Source organism: Pistacia vera, unplaced genomic scaffold, assembly GCF_008641045.1.
Source record: "Pistacia vera cultivar Batoury unplaced genomic scaffold, PisVer_v2 Contig1093, whole genome shotgun sequence".
Taxonomy (NCBI): Eukaryota; Viridiplantae; Streptophyta; class Magnoliopsida; order Sapindales; family Anacardiaceae; genus Pistacia; species Pistacia vera.
The window spans coordinates 1-7973 of NW_022195130.1; the positions used below are offsets into that span (position 1 = coordinate 1).

The 7973-nt window shown below is 35.2% G+C and overlaps 2 pseudogenes; both read left to right on the plus strand.

Annotated features, from left to right (window-relative positions):
* Positions 1-763: 763 nt before the first annotated feature.
* On the plus strand, positions 764-3228 carry LOC116137437 (annotated as a pseudogene).
* Positions 3229-6059: 2831 nt separating this feature from the next.
* On the plus strand, positions 6060-7731 carry LOC116137360 (annotated as a pseudogene).
* Positions 7732-7973: the final 242 nt, after the last annotated feature.

Here is a 7973-nt window from a genome sequence, read left to right on the forward strand (position 1 = left end):
GTTCACGGTGGGATTGTGTGTGCGGGATTTCCGGGTTGACGGTGGGTTCACGTTGGGTTAGAATGTGGGTTTGTGACAGAGGGCATTGGGGGTTCACGGTGCTGGTACTGGAAACTAGAAAGGGAGATGGTGGTAATGCAAACTGGGAAGTGAAGTACCGAACCTGGTAATGGATTATCAGAAACTGAAATGGTGGTGATGGATATTGAGAAAGTGAAGCACTGAAAACGGTTATATCAATTGAGAACTGAAGCACGAAGCTGGTAGTGAGGATGCAGTGATACTGAGAAAGTGAAATGGTGAAACAGTGAGGATGCAGTGAAAAAAAATGAAAAAAAAAACTGTAACGGTCAGAAAACATGTCAGGATAGTTGTCAGGATTCCATTATCAGGGTAGGATTCTGTAAATAATAAAACAAACAACATTTCAAAAATCCGGTCTAAAATACAAATAAAAATAGTTAGCCAATCATGCAGAATAATACTAAAATTAAAAATAAAATATAAATTTAAATAATAAAATAATATTTTAAAATACGTGAATAGAAAAGTGTTAGTAGAAAAAAGTCAGTTTACTTTTTTGCCTTAACCCAACGTAATGCCGTGAATCCCCCTTCATCCTTATCTAAATTTTCCACTTTCATCTTCTTGGAATCTAGATTTAAAGACCAAGCAAAATACCAAATTACCATTTAACTCTTATTTTGAAGTAAATATATATACATGATTTTATAAAACTAAGTGGTATACTTAATTAATCACTTTCTCTTTGTCCTTTTCATCAGTCTACAGAGAATCTACCTACCGTCATTCAATAAATTCCTGACTCCTCACAGCAGCTCTGACCACCAGCACCAGCAGGAGAATCACCCGTCACTTTCAGCCCCACCCGTAATATGTCCCTTCAACAAGCTGAACCCATTTCAGTGTCCAAGAGTGTTGAGAAAATGTCCACTTATGGCGATCACCCACCCTCACAATTCATTGTTAAAGAAACCCAGTTTGGCTCTATTGATACTTCTCCACCTTTAGGTCCATTTCCAGTCATTGACATCTCTCACTTCTCTAACTCCTCCTCTCAAGAAGCAAAACTTCAACTAGAAAAGCTCAGATCATCTCTTAGCTCCTCCGGTTGCTTCCAGGTTTATTAATTATTATCGTTCTTCTTTCAAATTTTCCATTGCATGCATTAGTTTATGTTACTGAGTTGAGAGTTGACTTTCTCTGCATTAGTTTAAGTGCTTGAGTTTATTTCAATTGATGATTATTTAAAGAAAAAAGAAACATGGGTTTGCAGGCAATTGGGCATGGGATTTCGGATTCATTTCTTGACAAAGTACGTGAAGTTGCAATACAATTCTTTGCACTTACGGAGGAAGAGAAGCTGAATATGGTCGAGCTGTTAATGAATCAGAAGGGTATGAAGTGACCGGGTTGTCTCTGAAAAACAAGTTCTTGATTGGTCTCAGCGATTGTCTCTAAGGGTCTTTCCTCAAGATAAACGAAGGCTTAATCTTTGGCCTCAAAATCCAACTCAATTTAGGTATCTCACATCAACTAATTCTAATGCATGATTACAAATGTTTTTAGTATATTTAGCTTATGAAACAAAAAGCACTGCTACTGTTGAAACAAACATGAAATTTGTGGTAAAATGTAATTCTCCAGTCCACTAACAAGATAGTATCATTGGATATGTCTCTTACAATTTCAAATAGTGAGTCTCAGAGCGCATCCCTTGATTCGAACCGATGACTTCATCATTAATTCGTTTTCAATGATAGTCATGAGTTTGAATCAAGAAGGTGCTTTCTGAACCCCTACTGTTTAAGATAGGTAAAAGACAAATCGGAGAACAAAATCTTGATAGCGAAAATGGGTGTTATATAAAAGATTGCAGGGGAAAAATATCCAATCAATAGTAACAAATGGGAATTTATTGTTAGTTCATAAATTGAAGGAACTTTTTCTTGCTCTTTGATTAGTGAATTTGATTGTTTTTCAGTGAGATCCTTGATGAGTATGCGATGAAGATAAAGAATGTAACACAGGTTTTGTTTAAGGCAATAGCGAAGTCGCTGAATGTAGATGAAGATAGTTTCTCTAATCAGTTTGGAGCGAGAGCTTTAATGCAAGCTCGGTTTAACTTCTATCCGCCATGTTCCAGACCGGATTTGGTTCTTGGAGTCAAACCCCATACGGATAGATCAGGAATTACAATTCTCCTCCAAGATAAAGAGATAGAAGGTCTTCAAGTTCGCGTAGATGGTAAATGGTATAGAGTTCCTGTAATCTCTAATGCTCTTGTTGTCAATCTTGGTGATCAAATGCAGGTATATATATATATATTTTTTTTTTCAATCTTCGTGATAAAACGCATTTTTATCTTTTTGCAAGTGGCATATTTGTGTGTGCGCTTTTACATGTAGTATGCCGAAGATGGTAAGAAACCATTTCATTTGATATTTTTATCTTCTTTTTCTGCCATGAATAGGTGCAATCTTATTTTCTAATTGGTCTGAACTTGTGCAGATAATGACTAATGGCATGTACAAGAGCCCAATGCACAGGGTGGTGACAAACACAGAAAGGTTGAGAATGTCTTTAGCCTCATTCATTGAACCAGAGCCGGAAAGAGAGATAGAACCGGTGGAGGATTTGATAGACGAGCAAAGACCGAGGATATATCGCAATGTGAAAGATTATGGTGCTATCAACTATGAGTGCTATCAGAAAGGGTTGGTAGCACTTGAAACTGTTAGAGTTTAGTCTTTACCTCTGTTTGTTTCCCAGATAACTGATTATGATGAAAGGGATATAATGACAACTTCAATTCTAGCTAGCTAAGATGGATGAAAAATAAATGTGTTACGGTGTCCGTGAGGCCTTTCCATCTTTACTAAATTTCTTAACTATTTTACAATAATAATTTTCATATGTAAAATGTGATGAATGATACTTGCTGAAGTTACAGCTGACTATTGGATATCTCCAGCCCGATGTTTCAGTTGCAGCGAAAAATGTGGATTTTATTATGTTTGTTAGATTCTGTGGCACATAAACATTTATCTTCCCTGGTCGGAAACAAGATCATTAATTAGTAGAAAGATTCAGCTTCATGGAGACAAATTAACATTTATCTATCCTTTGTAGCACTGATTCTTACCGAAGTTGGTCTTTATAATTAGATGAATGTAATGAAAACAAGATATATCTTCTCTGTAGAAACTATATGTAACAAGCAGAATACTATGACAGTCATTTGGATTTATTCTATATATTCAAGCTGATGTTTGTACTCTGTTATATGATGAATAAGTTATGTATTAGTATCAATCCTTAAAAACAACATTGCCACAACATTTATACATCTTTACACAATGGGATCACCCAAAACTGCATGAGTACTTGAGCCATATTAAGATTTACTTTGAGAGTTGTATCGGATGGTAACAATTAATACTCGTTTAGAAACATGGGAGAAACCATATCTTAAGCATATTGGGTTCTATAATAGTAAAGGTTAATGCAATCATTTTCCTGCTCAGGATGAATAATCAGATGCCAGAAAAAAATATATAAATTTCAGCACAAAGAAGCAGACAATCAAGAAACGTTGAACAGAAAGCCAATTTATTGTATGGTTCAACAACCCATAAACATCTAGTATGCATTAGTTTTTTCCTGCAATTCTTGGAATGGTTAACTTGATACCTACAATGTGTCAATGTACTTGGTAATGGCTAGCGTGTATGATTACCGAGACAGGTTAAACAGAAAAAAAAACAAATAATCTCCAAATGATTCCAAACCTTGAATTGATTAAGTAAAAGTAAATTCTTTCTCAGTATTTGCAAAACCATTCATGAATCCACATCACAAAGGAGATTATAAATTTAACCACTGCCGCCCTTTAAATTATAATTCATTCCTCGAAATATCCAACCAAGCTCCTGCCAACAATACCATGGAGACAATTCATTTGTGCTTGTCACACTGTACATGTCCTCTTCCCATTCCACCGTCTTCTCACACCAGACACTAATAATATATATAACCGGAGGCAAGAAAGGTTAAACAGAAAAGCAAATCATTTCCAAAACTTGAATCATCATATTGCCGTCCTACATTGTTATGCTTGAAAAAGTAGGGCTGACGTAAGACCCAGTCAGCATAAAAAGTAAGAGCTTGGGTATGTCTGCAGCCAGTCAGAGGCACCCACGTTACACAATGAGAGGGACGGCATGCTCCTGTCAGGACAGTGGGTGCGCGTCAGACCAGCCAAGAGCTAGAGTGATTTCCCATGTTTAATCACTGCACCAAATCACGTAAATCGCTCTAGAAGGTGGGCAATGAGACATAAAGAAGGATTTGCACGGATAATCCCACCAATTCACAGATTTAGTAATCATAACATTAATATATCCCGCTATAAATTGAGAGCTCCTCTCTCGTTTAAGGGATTAGCTAATCTCTCTAAAGAAAAAATAGCATTCTCTCTCTTGTATAATCATTTGTAAGTCAGTTCGCTGAACGCGACCTAACCACTATCATTAATACAAAATCAGTGGACGTAGGATTTGCTTCCTTAGCATCCGAACTACTTTAAACGCTGTTCTCCATTGTTCTCACTCTCACTCTTCATCTACGTGTGTTTTCTGGTCAACTCAGTATTTCACACGTGCGTTTGGTTGTGTCACGCATCAACATACAAATTATAATTCCATTCACCTGAATACTCCAAACTGGGTGACATTATATATAATTATATATAATATATATATATATATATATGTGTGTGTGTGTGTGTGTGGGTGTATATATATATATATATATATATATATATATATATATATATATATATATATATGTGTGTGTGTGTGTGTGTTGGTGTATACACACGATAATACAGACCGTTCAGTGTAACAATCAGGCTTCCATTGAAAAAAAAGTAACAATAGCAACTGCATAAATAATTGTTAATTCTAAAGAGGATTTAACTATCCTCGTGATATCACGTAGACATTTGTTTTGGCATGCAAATGTAGTATTCCATTTCCGACTTCAATCTTGCATTTTTCTCCCTTTAAAATAAACATTTTGGAAGTATTTATAAGATTCAGTTGCATCTTCAAAACATAAGAATTCAAAAGAATCACTCTCCACCTCATCATAAACTATATTTCTAAACATAAGGTTAACTTGACGTGCTGCAGTTACGTGATTCATAAGTATCTCTTTAAAAAATATTATGATCCCACAAACGTAAGTACTTGCTGAGTGCGTAAAGTCCATAAGTAAAACACAAATTTACCCTAGTTTTGGTCTGTGTTTTAGAAGACAATGAGAAAAACAAGCTTTGTCCCTTCATACAAATTGTTTTAAACCGAAAAATGTTATATCAGGTCTCAAAGTTCCTTGCATTAATCAACCAAGTAATTGTTCATTAGTTTAGGGTACCAGTAATTTTATTAGATGCGATGGTCTTAAAATGTGTTCTGTAGATATTATATTCATCTAATAATATAAATAATTAATTATATTGATATAATCAACATTATTGTATTTTACTACCTTCAATATATGTGTTATATCATTTTTTTTTTCGTATTAAACCACAAATAATTAATGGTGGAGATAAGATGTAATTCAGTATACTAACCCTGAAAAAAAAAAAAACAATCAAACTTAGTTCATAATATAAAAGACGGAACAACCAAACTAGTTTACAAATTAATCTTCCTTAGAGCAAAACAACCATCTGTTAATTTGATATGTGTAGTTTGGTAACCTTTATGATTGTACCCAATAATAAATCCAAGCATTATCTTATTGATGAAAAGTAAAAATTAAATTTATCAAATAATTCATATAAGGTTATCTAGCTAATATAAGCAACCAAAATTTTAGTTCCTGCCATTTCCTGAGCAAGGGAAAGTACAAGTTAGCTCACATCAGCAGCCCCAGAAACCCTTATAAATTTGTAGTAGCAGTCAGGCACCACCGCACCAGCATAATAGCATTGACACATCATAGTGAGAGGTGACAACTGTACAACAATGGCTCTTCAACATGCAGAGATAGTTTCACTCTCCAAGAGTGTTCCAGAAACGGCCATTAATGGTGATGAACCACCACCACCATATGTTCTTAAACAATCCGTTTTTGGTTCTATAGATGTTTGTCCTCCAAATGGCCCATTTCCTGTCATTGATATCAGTCTCTTATCACCATCTTCAACTGCTTCTCAAGCTCATGTACACAAGGAGCTAGAGAAGCTCAGATCAGCCCTCACCTCTGCAGGATGCATCCAGGTTAAATTACATATTTGTTTTGTATTTATTTATATTCTTTTGCTAGTAAGTTGAACTCTGATGACTTGAGAATTAATTTATTACATTTCAGAAGTGAAACCAGGTTTATTTGCACCTCATTTAAAGTTGCAAGTAATGTCAATTATCAAAACTTTGATTCTTGGTGGATCGATCACCGTAAAGAATCTATGGTATTATTCATATATATTGAATTTTACTTGGATGTAGTGAAAATAATGCGACAAATTAAAACAATAAATTGTTCTTTCAAGGCATTTACAAAGATTATATGATGAATATACTAAGTTAGTGCTCCTTAATATACCAAGTTATTGTATTTATTCTGTCATTAAAACAGGTGAATATACTAAGTTAGTGCTCCTTAATACTTAAAATTCTGATTAATCTTTCGAATATATATGATTGTCAGGTGATCGGTCATGGGATTTCAAGTTCATTCCTCGACAAGGTACGTGAACTCGGGAAGCAATTCTTTGAGCTCCCAATGGAAGAGAAGCAAAAATACGAACGACCAACTAACCAAATTGAAGGCTATGGTAGCAACATGATCGTCTCAGAAAATCAAATCCTCGACTGGTCTGATCGCCTCTCTCTTTGGGTGTTCCCACAAGATACAAGAAACCTTCATTTTTGGCCTCAAAATCCCACTGGTTTCAGGTGCACTTTTCTCTTTTTCTTTTTTTCTCGAATAATTATGATTAATTCTTCTAGTACCATAACATTAATATTAATATTTAGGGAGATGTTAAATGAATATGCGGAGAAGGTAAAATCTGTAGAGCAAACGCTGTACAAGGCAATCGCAAAGTCACTAAATTTGGAAGAGAACAGCTTCTTGAATATGATAGGAGAGAGAGCGCCAGTGCGCCGAGGTTTAATTTTTATCCACTTTGTTCAAGACCTGATCTGGTTCTTGGCGTCAAACCTCATACGGATAGAGGAGGAATTACAATTCTTTTGCAAGATAAAGAAGTGGAAGGTCTTCAAGTTCGTGTTGATGGTAAGTGGTTTAAGGTTCCTATAATTCCAGATGCTCTTGTCATCAATCTTGGGGATCAAATGCAGGTAATTAATTAATATATAAATATTTAACTGAATATATTAAGCTTCATGCAAGTGAATATCGTAACTATATATATGAATGTATTTGAATATGTAGATAATGAGTAATGGTATATTCAAGAGCCCGTTGCATCGGGTGGTGACGAATACGGAAAAGTTGAGGATGTCAGTGGCGGTTGTGAGTGAAGCAGTGGTGGACAAAGAGATCGGAGCTATGGAGGGATTGGTGAATGAAGAAAGACCAAGGTTGTATAATAATGTCAAGAACTTCGGTGCTGTGGCCTATGAGTCTTATCAGAATGAACAAATAGCGATGGACGCCATTAAAGCTTAATTAATCTATTTGTTTCATCATCATCGCAAATGATAAATGATGAATGTTTTGTATTCAATAAGATCTTTAATCCTTGTTCAGACTCTTATATATGACAGAAGGTACATGTATGTTTTATCGGCACCTTATTCACCGAGAAGTAAAGTGATGTATGGAATGAACGACTGGGGACGTTGATGTGGATTTCATGAACATTATTTTAAATTTGTTAATGCTGGAATTAGGAGCAATAAACTTAACAC